At 38.5% G+C, this 16,069-nt stretch overlaps 1 protein-coding gene across 2 annotated transcripts in view; it reads left to right on the top strand.

The window, feature by feature from the left end:
* Window positions 1–16,069, top strand: part of PREX2 (phosphatidylinositol-3,4,5-trisphosphate dependent Rac exchange factor 2) — a 189,175-nt gene that overhangs the window by 23,805 nt on the left and 149,301 nt on the right. The window contains exon 1 of one of the 2 annotated variants that reach the window (XM_064442582.1): window positions 853–1,034. The exons of the other annotated variant lie outside the window; for it this stretch is intronic. The gene's annotated coding sequence lies outside the window, so the exon portion shown is untranslated. Of the gene's footprint in view, window positions 1–852; window positions 1,035–16,069 lie in introns of those variants that run through there. 2 annotated transcript variants of the gene reach the window in all.

Raw genomic sequence — 16,069 nt, 5'->3', positions numbered from 1 at the left:
AAAATGCAAAAGCCCAAGGGTTTAGTAGTATTTACTATTTGAATGGAAACAAATCTGCATAAATTCTTTGGGTAGATACAGAAAAAACTTTTCTCCTGGAGCAGGAAAACTTGGATATTATATCAAGAAGTTTCTGAAAACTTAAGTGATAAACTTGAATTATGTGCTAGGAAGTTTAGTAAATTCTTGTTTTAAATGAAAGAAAACCATTAATATTGTATTCTATGGAAAATGGTGGTATTTTAGTTTTACCATTTTAAGTATATGTATTTTAAACTGTTCTGAGAAGCGCATTATTGAAGTTGTTCTAAGTAGTATTTCAACATAGTTACAGACTGTAGAAGAGAGCTAAACAAATACACATCTGAAACAGACATTGTTTGTTCTCTGAAAATTTTAACAGCCTGTTCTCCACATCTGACTCAGCTCTTAAGTTAATTAAACGAATTACTCGACAGCAGCTGGTTCTTTATCCAGATTCAGCAATATTTTATATTTAAAATTTAGCTTGTTATGAAGTTACTTGGTTAAGTAGGACATCTATCACTGATTTTGAAACATGTGAAATTCCATTAGCCTAAATAGATTTTGTATTATTTTGTATCTCCTGAAAACTCACTGGCTGTAGTACTGTAATCAAAAACATATGGCAGTTCTTAAGAGTGAATAGAAGAATAGGGACTTTGCTGTTAGCGTAATTGTATGGTAATAAAGTTTTTTTGGTCTGTTTGGGTTTTCTTCTTGATCAGTATGTCCTGATACAAAAACAAAGTCAAACCTGTATGGACAGCAGGATACAGAGTCTCAGGGGTCAGCAGTAACTTAGGAAAAGTATGCAGAGAGGTCAGAGATCAGTTTAGGGGCCTATTTATCAAGGGAATGAGTCAGGAGGGCTGCCTTGCCATTGGTTCACGAGTTGATTTAGAAACCAGGAGTGAAAGCTGCAGGATGGAAAGCGCAGCTGAGATCTCTCAAGTGAGTGCATTGATGGCACTGAATGCCTTTCTGGGTCATGGTCGTCTCACCAGCAAAAGGTTGGTTCCCTAGTCCCCCAGCAAAGGGAAGGGTGAAGGCTCCAGCTCGGGGAGGGGGGGTAGGAGGAGGAGGAGGGCATGAAGCTCATGCCGTTTCATTCACAAGCACAAGGATGGCAGAGGGCCCAGACTCCTCATAGAAGTCCTGCACAGCAGCTTTCAGTCTAAATTCATGCCACTGATTAGATGCAAAAGTTTCTTTTCATTCATAGCAGCCAATTCGTTCCGGCGAGCAGAGAAACATAACATAAAGTATAGAAAACACAGCAAGCAGTTGCCAATTTCCAGTCAGATTAAAACCCTTTTTCTGTAGCTGAAGTATGCTTACCATGTAGATTTCCCTCATCATGACTTGTTTTCAAAGTTAAACACAATAGCAGAGTAAGCTCTAGTAAGCATTTGGTATGCTTTGAAACTTTGCTGCCTAGCTAATTAATGTGATTTCGGTTTGGAGGATGGGCTGTGATGCTGCTGCTGTTGTTGTTCTTGTAAGAAGAAAAACTCTGTCAAGAATTTAGAATAAAGCTGTAACGATCACTGTGACTGGAATCAGCTTTTGTCATTTTTAACCTTGAAAACTATCCATACCTGTTTTCACATGTAATGTTTTTGTGTGTGTCTCTAATTAGAACTGTCTAATTTTGAATTTGTGAGTTGGTTGGGTTTTTTCCCTCCAGGTTATGTTAATGAGTGAAAACTGTTAATTGGAAGATAAAACTGTTTCCAGTAAGGACAAAGAATTCTGTGGGTAGCTGAAAAAATTGCAAAAAGCATTCCCACTTATTAGCTGTTTATGCTCTAAAGATGAAAGTAGTTTGTATGACTTAGAAAATTAATTTGCTTACCAGCTCTTGAAATATGTGGAGTAAATCATATTCTACTGTACAGTCATGGCTTTACTGAGTTTGAATACATCTGCTGGAAACATAAGGAGAATTATTCCCTGTTGTTACTCAGATGCCCGAGTAACAGGCACTCTTCCGAAATGCCGTCTTTTTCTGGTTTTGTGGCTTGTTCTGCATGATCAGTGTGATGTGTACAGTCAGGTTTTGGGTTAGTTTAGGTCTCAGTTGTTTTGTAAAATGAAATTGAAGCCACAATTGACTCATTTTTTGTGTATGGAATGAGCCTGGACCATCCTACTTGCTGGTAGGTAAAGGGTCCTAAAACTTCTTCCAAACCGCACAGTCAGAAGAAGCATTCAAGTAGTGATACAGTTATGGGTACAGTGCATGAGAAAAAAATTCAATCTTTCAAGGAATTAAAGATGATGATGAATCAGAATAAAAGATCTTGGTGATCTAAATTCATAGGATGAGCTAAGTACTGTCATTCCCAATCGTTACTAGGTCTGACCTGAATAAAAGGGTGTTTGTTTATTATTGCTGTATGAGGACATTCTTCTTCCCCTCTATTGCACTAAGCTGTCTGCAGTTTCTTATGATGGTTAAAAATGGAAGTAAGTCCTCATAATTGAAATATTTGTATAGCTGTTTTGTTTAGTCCTTAAACATACTCAGCTGTGCTAAAGCACAACTCAGAGGCGGTATTTAAATTATTTGCACCGACTAGAAAAGTTATTCAGGAAAAAGGACCCTAAAAAGTGTGTGAAAACAAAACAGTGCTTATGACAGTGCTCTGGATGATGATGATTAGACTAATATTGCTGCCTTAGCTTTCAAGTGGTAAGAAGTGTTCTCATTGTTAGTGGGACCCAATTAAAAATAATTACGCTCTGGCATTTTCCTTTCTGATACAATTTGAGCTGCAATGATTCTCCGTTGTGTCCCTTGAAGTTCAGGTTATGAATTGAATTTGAGTTTTTGGTTTTTTTCAGACGTGATATGTTAAATATGTCTCCCACATGTTAATATATTTGAAATGCAATCCGTTATACCTCACATTCCATGAGTCTTGAATTGAAGGTCAGACACTTCAGCAGCCATATACATTGACTTATGAAGCTCTATAAGTTAGTAAAATTACTTGAATTCTTTATGTCTCTGAAATCCAACAGGCAGTTGCAGAATTTCACCATTTTTTGCATTTTAAAAAAATTAGGTTCCATAAGGCCAGAATTGCTTGAGGATTTTTTTCCATTGCTTCATTACACTTTGTGAATTATTTCCTTCATTTCATTTCTGTATAGTTCAACAGGTATAAATGTAAAGTAAAAGAAAACAGATGCTTCAAAAAGATAATACCTCATTTTCCCAGTGCTGCACCTAGCTTCTTACCTATAGATTGGGGAACAAAATTGTCTGGTTTCAATAGTGAAAAATTTAAAGCCCTGAAATATTTATTCAGTGGAGCACCCAAGAATTTGAGGAAGAGAATACATTGATTATTCTTGATGATGACACTGCATTTCTTATCTTATAAAATGACTACTGTAATTCCCTAAACTTAATTTCATTGCTTCTGAATGAAGCTGAGGGCTTTTTGAAGATGGTCAAGAGAGTCTGAAGACTGTATCCCATCAAAGTTCAATGTAAATTAGAGATAAGATCCAATCAGGTGTCTGGCAGTTCTAATAGGAAGACTTTCAGGCGTACCTGTCTTATCTAAACAAAGTTGCTAACAGATTACTTTGGTGCAGAAGTCCCATGCTCTTACAGTTAGTGTAATTAACAGTGCAGTCTGTTCCTGATCTTCATGCTCTTTGCAAGCACCAAAACCCAGTGGTCTGAGATACAGGCTTCATTGTAACATTATTTGCAGGCAAACCAAAACCCTCAACTGTTTCTCTTTCATCCTACTCCATAGCACTTTAAAAACCTATGAAAATGGAGGAAAGGCTAAGAACACTATAAGGCTTCAACATGCTGAAATTTTATTTTGCTTCTACAGGGATTTATAAAAAAAATAACTTGGGAAATTATACTTCAAATCTTATGTTTAGTTTATACTAAAAAGTAACTAAATTGTAGAAATCTGTGGTAAGATGTGGTCATGATATGCAGATGCCCTTAAGTTTATCCTGTATTGTCCAGTACAAGGATAGGATGATCACAACTAAGTATTGAATTATCTGTGCTTTAAGTTGATTTTAAACAACAAAAAACTCTGATACTTGTCATGGTATTATTACCAAGTTTGGCAGTAGCAGGGGTGCGTTCATTGAGTGTATGTTGTTGTTCTATGTCACTGTTTTTTGCATCAGACGACAGTCCAGTCAGAGAGGTAAAAACTGGGAGAAGTTTTGAATCTTCAGATTCTGAGGATTTAAAGCAGTGCACACAGGCAAAAGTATTTCTGTAATTAAATACTCTAATCACTTCAGTTAACTGAAAAAGAACTCAAAGGAATTTATATTTTTATTTCAAGGACCAGTTCATGCTATGGTAAATCAAGGAAGTCCAAATTTGTGCTTAAACTTAATAATCTTTGGAATTTGGTCCGTAGGCAGAATATTAACATTTGTAAGTATTTATTTCCTGCCCTGATCTTTCTGTAACTTCTCTTACAGTTTTTGTTTTTTTTTTTTAACTGAAAGTGCTCTTAAATATGTTGCTCAGTGGGTAAATTCCTCCCACATAGTTCTTTAAATTGAGTGATTTGCTTACTGTTGTAGTCTGTTCCAGGCATGTGCAGTGCATTTGTAAGTCAGAAATTTCTGGCTTATATGTGCTTACTAATTGACAATTAACTGCATATACTGCAAATGACATTGATTTTAGGAAGCAAGATGTTTATGTAGTAGATGTTGATAAAAATGCTCTTTAAACAAATTGGCTGTTATAAGTTCCCTCAGTTCTGAGGTGATAATAATTTACAATGCTTTTGTTCTTTAGCTTACAAGGCAGTATGAAAACAGTAGTTTAATAAGAAAAGAAGTAATTAAAACTTCTCTTACTGTAATTATAAGCAAGCAACAGTAATATACCTTCAGGTCCTTCGTTTATTATACTGACCTCCCCACTTGCTACCAAAGGATGTGGCAGGCAGTGATCACAGCTCCTTCACAAAGATGTCTTGGTGGCACTGTCTTCCTGTGTCAGCCAGTGGGCTCTCCTGAAGAGGAGTATATGTGAGATAATGCTATGTAGCAAAAGATCACATTGTTATCAGAAGGAAGCAGGAACTATTAGTACTTGAGAATATGTTAATAAATGGTATAAAAAATCAAAGATGGGTTCTGGCTGTGCTGCTCTTGAGAAAACCCAAAGCAACTGCTGTTAGCTTCAGACTTTAAAGATCATCTCCAGTAAACTAACCACTGTTTTAGACAGTTCTTTAATCCATGTTGAAGGAATCAGTTTATGTGGGTCAGAAATCTTACTTTTGTGAAGCGGATTGACAGAATTCTGAAATACTGAGCCTTTATAGGGCAGATTCTGATACTAGTCATCATTTGACATTGCTCTTAGAAGTACAGCTTTGCACAGATTAAGAAGGCCACTGAAAGCAAGTCCTTACTTTTGAAGAAATCCCATTTCATTCATGCTGATAATTGGGGGGTGAAAGAAGAAAATGAAATATAATAATCCACTCTTCCCCTGATTTTTATATATAGGGTGGGACTGACCTGATGCCCAGCTCCCTGGCTCTGATTGCACTGTTGTGGTGAGTGGTTGGTGTTAGAGCTCAAACACCTAAACTACCTGCACTTTTCTCTCAGGGTGCTGAATTTCTGCGTTGCGTGGAGAAGGCAAATGGCGACTCTTCCTGCTGCGAAGGCAGCTGTTTCCCACACGTTCATACCTGGGGTTTCATTTGCAGGGTGGATAGATATAATCAATTCTTCTTTAGATTTTTAACTCAGGAAGGAAACCTCTTCATATCTAAGCTTCATTTGTTATTGCAATAGAATATATTCTTCTGGAGACTTTGAGTGAATACTCGGTAGCAAGAGGATAAGCTTCAGTGGTGTCTCAGAAGTGCTGCACGCAGATACTATTTCTGAACAGGTGTATTTCACAACCTTATAGTCTTGAGATGAATGGATGGAGAAAAATAAAAGGTAGTAAATATATTTTGTTACATCAGGTATGTTATACATGGGAGAAAAAATACTACTGTGTTTATTTTCTTTTTAGATTTCTAGAGCTTCTCTCTCTGCTATATCCATGCATTAAATGTCATCCACAGTGGTCTGGTAAATTCAGGAAGGGCCCACCGTTCTGCCCACAGCTCCTACAGTTCCATGAAAGCAGTTAATTGGTAGTGTGGTTAAAGTTCATAACTCTGTGACTTTTTAACTGTGGCTTTTTATTGTAAATTCTTAGTGACTTTTATTTAAAAAAAGGGAGGAGAATGATCTCTCCAAGCTAATGGAATAAGAATTGCCCAAACTCAAAACCTTGCTTAAAAATCTCTTAATTTCTAAAGCAAAAAGCTTCATATAAAAATTCACTTTAAAACTTCACAGAAATATCCATTTGAAATCTGGGATATTCAGGTTTTTTTATCTTCTATGCAGTTTAAAGGGAAGAGTTAGCAATCAGTAAGAAGTGGACTGGCGAGTTTTGCATTTCAGACTTGCTGTGAATTTTGAAATAAACATACACATAGAAAAGATACAAACAATTGTGATGGAAGAGTGAAGGGATTTCCAAAATGGGCTACTTCCAGCAATTAATGGTTACACACTTAAACACAAATTTTAAAAGAGGGTTTCAAAGCTGTACAGTTCCAAAAAACTTGTGCACCAGTGGAAGTTCAGTGTATCTGTTGTGAAACTGTATTTGCTAAAAAATATCCATCTAGGGTAGTAAGACTGCTCTTGAGCTTTTAACCCTATGTAAATTCTTTTATCACGGACATTACGATGGGTTTCTTCCATTTATGTCCTAAATATTGTGACAAACATTGGTCATATGGTCGTTGCATTCTTATCTTTGCTGCAGGGGGAAAAAAAACCCCAAACAAATGCACAGTTGAGTGTTTTGTTTCAGGAGGGTTATGGGGTTTTTTTGTTTAAATACTCTTGTTGCTCTGTTTTTATTAAGGGAAGACAAAATCAAAGGAATGTGTTCTGCACTTGAAGTGGAAGGTGACTGAGACGGTGATGTGCCTTATTTCCTGTAAGAACATCAGGAAATGCTTCTTGTATAACTATTGACTATGGTCTAAGATTCTTCTTTTTGAATGAATCAATTAGACTGTTAGTTGCCGAGAGCTGCATGGTGCTCAGGGAGCAGAAACGTCCGTCATAACCATTATCCTGAAGTTTGACAATGTGTTACATTTTCAAGGCCCTGTCTGTGTGTTTCCTTGAAGCCATATTAAAATTTTGTAGTGAAGGTGAATAGGTGTGATGTTTCCTGTGTATTTTGCTGCAGAGTTGTGTCTGTGTTCTGCACTTGTTGGATTTATTAGGCACTGAAGGCTTCCTGACGGGGTATGTTTACAGTTACGTAGAACTCATATGGGAATATGGGCCTTAATAAGTATTCCAGCTGAACATAAGTGGATTTAATGAATTATGTGGCTTTACTCCCCTCAGTTTTGATTGTTCTTCGTGAAAATTAAGCCTTTTAATTGCATTTTTTCAGAACTCACTTTTCTTTGCAAAGAATGGCAGTTGATTATATAGATACAAAAATTGTGCTTTGTTGCAAATGTGTGGTAACATCCCTGTTTCACTTTTAGCTTCTACAGCTGTAATGTGCAGAAGAAGTTATTTAATGTTGGAAGCATGTTGTGGAAGCTCAGCGTGTTGTTTTGTGAAGTGCCTCCATAACCCTGGATGACTGTGCCTCAGCACAGAGGCATAATCGTTGTTCTCCAAATATTGAGAAGCTGATGGTTTTTGCACTTGTGGTGCCAATATTCTTAAAAAAGAAAAAAAAAATGGGGGAGGCAGAAAAAAGCCTGCAGTAAACACCGAATAAGTACAATGTGTGGAAATATATATAGTACTGACTGAACACTTCCTGGGGTCCATTCAGAACAGAAACCACAGACCTCTTTTCTGTCTTTGGCGGACAGCTTGGAAGAGCTCCCCGAGACAGCTGTGCCCTGTCTGTGGTGCCTGGACAGCAGCGCTGGGCTGGCTGGTGTAGCAGAACTCAGGAAAAGGATCTTGCAGCAAGCACAGCCTCAGGTTCAGTCCTCTGTGGGCATGTTTCTGATAGCACTGCTTGTAAGTCTTATGCAATTTAACGATTCCTTTTTTCACAGGAGTTGGTATTTTCCTTTTAAGATGTCACCTGGATATTTTATAAGACTTTATCCAGAACTCTACATTTCTGCAAACTGCAAGTATAATTGACTAATGCATGAAAGGAGATAGGAGCACTAATTCTCTGATGTTGCATCGCTAGCATTGGGTGTGCTCTGGTGTGGCCCAGTAAGGAGAGAATGTCCTTGACCTTGTCTGAGTCATGAGTTAGCTACCAGCCCCTCACCTTTGAGGTCTCTGACCTAATGCCTCTTCAAGCAGGGTGTTCCTCTATCATGAAAAAAAGGGATGTGTTCCTGCTTGCATCAGCACATCATTACTGTTCTGGCTGCTCTCTCCAGCTTTTTCATGTGAAGGAGGTTGCGTGAAATGACATTTGGGGCTTTGTTTTCACAGAGCTTGGGAGAAAGCGCTGGACCTTGAAAGTTCCTACAATCTGACTGTGTTGTGATAGGGGAAAAAAAGAGGCAGGAACATGCCAGTGGTTCCAAGTTAAATTAATACACTCTTTCAAAGATTACTCTTTTCCCCAAAATACTACATTACATCCTGTGGAAAAGCAGTTCTTTTTGCATCCCAAATCTCTAATTAAGCAGCACTTTTATGAGCTTTTGAGACTCAAATCTGATGTGTTTAGCATACAGTTGTATGGATAAGCAAAAAAAAAAAAAGAGTAAAAGGTCGATGCTGGATTTTGCCTTGCACAAGCTTTAGTGAAAGTTCATGTTTGAAGAATCAGTTTCAGTAACAGTGTCTATCCTTTTGGAAAATGGATGACGATATATTCAATTAGCAAAATAGCTTGATCCTGAAGTTCTAACCCAGCGTGTAAACCCAGCCAGATACTTGGAATCATATAAGAAGACTTTAAAACATGTTATAAAATTACTGTAGCCGTCTAAATAAAATTCCCGAAAAGTTCCTGGTGTGTCCATGCATGAGGGAATATTACAAGTGAAAATATCCTGAAAAAATCGAGCACTGACATTTGACTTTATTTTTTGCTTAGAATAGCATCTAAGTTTAACATCATACAGATAGCATACTTTAAATGGGTAACATGACATATTTATGGAAAATATGTGACTGAACTCAGTTATTTTCCCCTGAGGCTCATCTCAAGCATGAGAACTACAGGAGTGAGACTGGACCGTACAGGTAGAATATGTAATTCATTAGGAAGGCCAAACAAGGGAACAAACCTGCTATCTACATCAACAGTACAACAAAACCCCAAAACAGTACCCCAGAACAGAATATCATCTCAATTATGCATCATTTTAATCATATCCTGACTGGTTTCACCTCTAGGGCTTCCTCATGTGAGACAGTGTATTTGTAAATCTGTATAATGCAGCAGTCTAGCCTTTGTGAAGGGTGGCATAGCCAGAGAGAAATTATTCCACTTCGTAACAAATTTGGTATTTCAGACTAGGGAACTGAGGCTTTTATATTAAGATCCTCATGTGCCGTGTATCAGCCTTTGCTCTGCCCCCTCTGCACTATTTACTTCTTTGGAAAGCTCTTTCAAACTGATTGATGAGGATATGGTTATACTTTACGTAGAGATAAAGGAATTCTAAAGAAAGCGCTGCTTATATCTTGGATTTAAAATAACTGATGAGGCAGGAAGTCTGCTGTGAGCTTCTGAAGCCTTAGTAATTGCTACCCAGACAGTTTCTGATATGGCCCATATCACTGTTAAATGACTAGAAAAACATATTGATATTTTGTACTTAGAATGTCTTGATTTTATTTACTGAGGTAGTGGATCTGATAACAGTCGATATATTTGACACATTTTATCAGCTTCTGTGAGTGTGAAGACTGCTAGCAAAGCACTTTGGAGTGGTGGTCCTGTATGCGTGTGCTGAAGCACAGTGAAAAGTCAGCTTTTAGCAAAATGTCATTCAAGTAAGTTATTCATATAGTGGTCAATAAACAAAATTTGTCAACTCAGGATAAACGTTGCAAACTGATGACTAAAATTTAATTTTTTCAAAGACATTTCTTCACTGAAATTGGTGACTAGGTGTGTAGTACTTTCCTGAGAGCAACACTTGGTTCATGGAAGCAAGGCAAAAGCGGATGTGTGTAGGTGGTCCTTCCTATCCAAGTTGTTGCAGTTTTGCACTTGCTGCAACCAGAAGCAAACAGTAAAGCTGAAGATGTTTTTCCCGTGGTTGAAAATTAATCCATTGGCATTTGTGGGGATTGCAGAGCACATGCATAGTCTAAACATAGTAGCTGGGAAGACTGTGTCTACTTGGCTTGTCTCTAGTGGCCAGGAATCTCAGAAACAAGGCACTCCAGACTTTTGTGTGGATTTTCACAGCACAGGAGATTGTGACACCAAATAGCCTGAAGGAACTGCTGATAGTTTTCTACTGGTGATCGTGGGAGCTTTCGTATGAACATTGCACGGGCTGGTCCATACTGTGGGCCAAGCTCGTTCATACTCCATTACTTTATCTGAATTGTACAAATTCTACTACCTAATCTGAAATAGTTTTAAATCGCCCATAGCTCAGCAACCTGGCTATCTATGAATTACCAGGAACACCTGGCTCAAAACCAGCCCTATGGTTTTGACTTCCTACTGGGTACAGAGGAGGTTTTGGACTTTTTGAAACCTCCATTTGCCTGTCCAACACTATATTGTGTGATCCAGTGGAAACCCAGTAGTCCGCTTGCTTGCTGAGATGGAGGCTTTGGGACACAATATGTGAACTTTAAGAGTTTGATCTAAATCATGGAGTTAATGGAGAAAACTGGAAAAGTGCTCTTTGCAGAAGTAAGAGCAGAACTTCACCTCAGGTCCTCTGTTATCTAGGACACGAACAAAACAGGGCAAATACACTAAGCAAGCAGGTCCTTTTTCTCCCTTGTGGTGAGCAGAAACATGCATTCAGTTTCAATAAATGCTGAACATTTCATGAAGAAGAGAGATTTGCTTTGTTTTGTTCTGTTTTCTCAGAGGATTCCCTAATAGAGTAGCCTGGGAGGACCATGTAAGAATCTGAGTATGTAGAAATGAGAGGCCCATGGCTATTGACAACTTTACTTGTTCTTGAGTTTGGGAAATTTCTAGACCTTACACTGCTCAAGTGAAGAGTGTCGAGTAGCTGTTGGGATGGACTGACAGCATTGCACAGGGACTTGTGCAAGGTGCATTCAGAAACCCTTCTGTGTTTACGGTGCGCTGTAATCCAGAATTTTGCTTCTGGAATTTTTCATGTGCAGAACAAATTTGGCAAAAATGGGTATTGTGGGGAAGGTGGCTGTGCAATTAGAATATTCTTGCCCATTTGCTGAATGGGAGCAGGTTATGAAATCTTTTCAAATAGATGTCTCATTTTTGGAAGAGAAAATAAAAATACATATTATTGTAGGGTATTTACGGAATGATTTAGTCCTGTTTTCTTGAGGATAATTAGTTGCGTAGGTAGATATTTGTGTAAAGCAATGCTAATCATTGTTCCCCATTCACATACCAGATGTTTGACAGACAGGATATGTACTTTGGTTGACTTCTCAGTCTGATCTAGCTGTTAATCTGATCCTTTTCCTGCCTTAGCCCTTGAAAAAAGGCCCATGGCCAAGGCCACTATCTGTCTGAAAATACACAGTGCAGTGCTAGATAACATCACATGACCAAGAAAATTACATTGGCCATTAAATCCTCTGTGTTTGCATCACAAAGCATGCCTGGTGTGTTCAGCTGCTTGGGGGTAGCTCAGCCAGGAGTAGCTCTATCTTCACTGGGGATTTGTCTTCAGTTTGGCCCACCTCTTCTGCACATGGATACTTCTTATTTTATTTTTCATTTGTCTGTCAGGCTTATTTATTTGAGTGTGATCTGGTTGCTTTAGGTCAGCATGCTGAGAGTGTTGCCTATTTCCGAGCACTTACTCTGGTCCAGAAGGACTCAGTAGTGTTAGGGCCTCCACCCTCCTTTGTTCCTTAGGGGAACTCTGATTTTTCAAAATAGGCAGGAAATTGTGCTCTTTTCCTTTGGTCAATTTCTTTGGATGACAATGGAAAAGAAGTTTCATTGCTGTCTAAAAGGATAGTTGAAAAACAATATCTGGATGTCACCCATCCCTTTGGAAAATGAGACAAGCCTTCTGGTGCTTCTAGAAGGGGTCCTGTGTCTATGAGTTCCCTTTAGCTCCCCGGATGTCTAAATTTCCAGCTTTGTATATGACAGCTCTGTCCACTACAACCTTGCCAGGTTGACCTTAAGGCTAAATGGAGGCACCTCTGGAAGGGTTTTCTGTTACAAAGAATGTTATATTTCTCTATTTTATATGACCAGGATGCCATCTACTCAGGGTTCAGACAGAAAGTGTGTGGTATTTGCCATGTTATCAGACCTCCTTGAAATTTTTTCTGTTCAGTGTTCTTACTCCTGGATGCTGACTTTCTTTATGCAGAAAGTAAAATATGATGCGTGCTTATTGTGCTTTGTAGATAGTGGCAGAGACTACAAAAGAGAGAAGGAAATATTCCCTAATACCAAATTAGTTTTTCTTTCATGCTAACCTGTCAACTCATGTTGTTCAGCTGATTTATCTTATTAATAAGGGAGCTCAGTTTCCTGTGATGACTATTGTATTTCAAAAGTTGCTGCTTTTGAGTTGGTCATCGAGAGAAGGCTTACAGTATTACTGATAAGGATTTAAATTTTTCCTTAGCTCCTGTGTGGTAGAGTTAATCGCATTATCCTGGACTTGGAACAGAATTTGCAGAAAACCATTCAAATGATAGGAGAAAATCAATTATGTACTGAGCAGTATCCCATGTTGGTCATCAAAGGGTTATCCTTGCTCTTGTGGCAAAAATGGTAGTGACAATACTGAGACTGTGTTGTGGATTTGTGATTTTCTTCTGCACGTTTGTGGATGGTAATTCTGGCAAAGTACTGTACTAATGGAAAGGAAAGTCCATAAAAAATAATGTTAAAAATAGGATTAAAATGTAACATAACATCCAAAAAAATAGAGGCCTAATTGCAAACTTCAATTTATTTTATTTGTTGAACCAGCAGTGTTTTTTTCTCTTTAAATGATAATGGATCAGATTCACGTCCTGTTACCTAAATATTTGCCCCAAGTTTGGTCAGTAAATGTCCAGTATATTTAGGATGCTTTTCATGTAGGTGCATTTTTGTTACCTTTCTCTAGCCAAATGAGCCCCAGGTCTGCTCATTCCCTCAGATTTGAGGGAAAATGTGAAGCTGTTTCTGCCCTACAACACTCTTAATAATAAGATAAGAAAGTATAGGGGCTGGGTAAGTGTTTGGAGTACAGGCAGTGAGACTCCAATCCTTGCCCTGTTTGGAGGACGTGAGTTGAAGGAACAGGAACACAGTACAAAACACAACAAGCCAAATTATAGTCAGCAAACAGGATGATAAACTTCCTGACAGCTTGTAGTTCACTGCTCAAGTTGATGTAATGATAAGTTGGTTTCAGCATTTTTTTAGCTCCTCTTTTTAACTAGAACAAATTCAACAGTACATACAACTGCATCACCATTTAGTTGCTGAAATTTGTTTTCTAACAAACAATTGTTTGCTTTAGTTGTGTATTTTATTCTTCTAGTTAGTTTCAGTCCCTTGCAAACTTGAGAAGTCAAGACTAGCGCTTAGTTCCATAATTCAGTCAAACATATTTTAAGGATGTGGGCTGCTGCTGCTATGTAATTTGCCATACTATTTCTGGATGGAAGGTGAAGGTCAAATCTCATGGGAATTATGGTTTTGTTTGTGTATAGAGATAGCATCCATTCTGTAAATCATTGCACTGCAGTCTTCACAGTAGAAGAGGCTAGAAAAATATTTTGAAATGAAACTCTGTCTCTTCTACAAAAAAAACCCAAAAAATCTTGTGGAAAGTTTCTTACTCTGGATTTAGCAGCTTTTCCTCTGTACTCATCCCAGTTTCTTTCACATGCCACTGGAAAAAGTCTAAGTCTAGCAATGAGTAACTTTTTAACAGGCACTTTGGGAAAAGTAAGATTAATCCTGAAAGACCAAGCAATCTACTTTTCATTTTGCTTCCTTCTGACAGGACTTCAGCTTGTTAGTGTAGTGTCTTCTTCATTTGTGCGTGTGAAGTATTAATTTTTCTTCTGGGCTTGTTCTTCCTAATTGGAAGCGAACCTGTTTTCCTGCAAGTTTTGCTTTTTTCCTCCTTTCATTTTTGGTGTATTGTGAATACTGCACATCTGGAATGACATTAGTAGAGAACATCTTTCCTTGGCCTCACTGCCTCACTTGCTTCCCTGCTGCTGGTCCTTCCTGTGGGAAGATGAAGAGGTTTCTACAAAGATCATGGATAGACCTGAAGACTGTCAGACTTGATCTTGGCATCAGCTGTCCTCCTAACGCTGCTCCCTAGCCATGGTATTGCTCCTCCAGCTATTTTGCCTGCCTTTTCAGGCTAACTCTACCCCTACATTCATGCAGTGCCATAGCTTAGATGGCTTGGTGATCTCTGAGACAGCTGTACCCTGTTCCTTAAAAAGGAGAAATCAGGCTTTGTAGTGGAGGAGCAGCACGTTGTAGTCAAGAAATGAATCTGTGGTCACAGTGGCTTTTACTGCCCAGCAGATGGGCCAGTGTGTGGCTCACCGGCTGCAAGTTCAATGCCTGCTGTTTGCCCAGGTATGGCAAACTACAGTGGTCTATTATGGACATGAGGAAGACTTGCGGAGGCGTCATTTCCTCACCCAGAGGAAGGACTGCAGGATCCAATGCTATTGAAGATGGTGGAACACAATACTTAATATTTATTTATGGTTTCTTGATTTCCTGGTCCCACTAAAACCATTGTTCCCTTGTGTTGTTCTTAGAAGTCTGGTATCTGGAGTTTTGAATGGTTTAGGCAATTATTTTTTTCTTTGGAGAGTAGGAACTGAAAGTACATTCCTCACAGCAAATTCATGACTGAAATAAAAAAAAAAAGTTCCATATCCTTATGTAACCTTATGTGGAAAGACTCTGTGAGACTTCAGTTGCTTGTGTTATCAGTGTGAGTGTCTTGGTAAGCAGCAGTATCATAGAATCATAGAATCGTTAAGGTTGGAAAAGACCCTTAAGATCATCAAGTCCAACCGCTAACCTATCACTGCCAAGTCCACCACTAAACCATATCTTCAAGCACCACGTCTACCCTTCTTTTAAATACCTCTAGGGATGGAGACTCAACCACCTCCCTGGGCAGCCTGTTCCAATGCCTGACAACCCTTTCGGTGAAGAAGTTTTTGTCCTGGTACGAGCAGTATTCAGCACTGCCAGACACCGTTGAGTAGTAGCAGACGGCAGTTGCCACCAATGTGCTCTGCTGGTACTTGTCTGCAGTTATGGTGCAGGTAGTTTGGTGAGGAGGGTGGTTCGTGTGATTTTGTGACAGCTGAATATTTTCCTTTTTTAACTTAAGTAACACTCTTACAAGCTGTCCCTGCGTACTGATTGGGAGTGGCAGTTTTTCCTGTACTATTTTTTACAGATATAATATCTAAAAAAAATCTCCAAATCTTCCCTGCTTCAAGTGGATGATGATTTAAAGCTTTTGACTATAACCTAAAAAATTGAGGCTCTTATTTCAGGAAAATGTAATAATAAGCTCTCTCGTCGTAAGGTCCCAGCCTTCAAACAAAAAATTTCATTAAGAAGGCAACTAAAATTGTATTGTAATCAGGTTTTGTCTTCTGTTCCCTTACAAAAATTAAAGAAAGGAGCAAGAACAGCCATGCAATCTTTGTGTTCCTGAAGAACACATGCTTCACAGACGGTTCAGTGAAATTGTGCAATTATGCTGGGAACTCATCAAAGCCGAAGACAGGCTTTGTATATAGACCTACACAAGACCTACAAAAAAAGTCTGTGCTTGAATAGGGAAAG

The sequence above is a fragment of the Phalacrocorax carbo genome, chromosome 2, assembly GCF_963921805.1.
Source record: "Phalacrocorax carbo chromosome 2, bPhaCar2.1, whole genome shotgun sequence".
Classification (NCBI taxonomy): Eukaryota; Metazoa; Chordata; class Aves; order Suliformes; family Phalacrocoracidae; genus Phalacrocorax; species Phalacrocorax carbo.
The sequence above is the reverse complement of the archived record's forward strand: the minus strand, read 5'-3'. Positions and strand labels throughout refer to the sequence as shown.